Source organism: Corapipo altera, unplaced genomic scaffold (genome assembly GCF_003945725.1).
Source record: "Corapipo altera isolate COAL_440 unplaced genomic scaffold, ASM394572v1 23, whole genome shotgun sequence".
Taxonomy (NCBI): Eukaryota; Metazoa; Chordata; class Aves; order Passeriformes; family Pipridae; genus Corapipo; species Corapipo altera.
The window spans coordinates 5,781,920-5,782,443 of NW_020884878.1; the positions used below are offsets into that span (position 1 = coordinate 5,781,920).

Here is a 524-nt window from a genome sequence, read left to right on the forward strand (position 1 = left end):
CGCCCGGCCCCGGCCCCCTGCCCGGAGCGCCCGAGCGCGGGCAGGCGAGCGCGGCCGGTGCCGGAGCCCCGCGCGGGAGCCGCCGCCACGGCGGCAGAGCAGCTCCCGCCCTCCCCTCCTCCGCCGCCCAGCCGAGCCGAGCCCAGCCGAGCCGAGCCCCGCGGCCGCCCTACCTGCGAGCGTGTGCGGGGAGCGGGGCGGCGGGCGGCAGCCGGAGCCGGGCGAGGGCGACCGCCAGCCCGGCGGAAAGTCCCGACCGCTGTGCGCCGTCTCCCCCCGCCCCGCACTTCCTCTCCCGCCCGCTCGGGCTGGAAATCCCCGGCGAAGCCCGCTGCTCTCCCGGCTCCTCCCCACACACCGAGGGGCGGTCCCGGCACAGCCGCTCAGCGCGCAGGCGGCAGCCGGGGGCCGGGCTTGCCCTGGCCGCTGGCCCCGGCTGCACCTGATGCTGCCGTCACCCCCCCCCCTGCCGCGGGCACGACTCGGGGAAAGGGGCCCCGCCGCCCGCGCCCGGCGAAGGGGGA

The 524-nt window shown here is 82.1% G+C and overlaps 1 protein-coding gene across 4 annotated transcripts in view; it reads right to left on the reverse strand.

Moving 5' to 3' along the window:
• TRAF3 (TNF receptor associated factor 3) overlaps window positions 1-277 on the reverse strand; it is a 70,132-nt gene extending 69,855 nt beyond the window's left edge. For all 4 annotated transcript variants that reach the window (XM_027637960.1, XM_027637958.1, XM_027637964.1 and 1 more), the window contains exon 1: window positions 174-277. The gene's annotated coding sequence lies outside the window, so the exon portion shown is untranslated. The remainder of the gene's footprint in view (window positions 1-173) is intronic.
• Window positions 278-524: the final 247 nt, after the last annotated feature.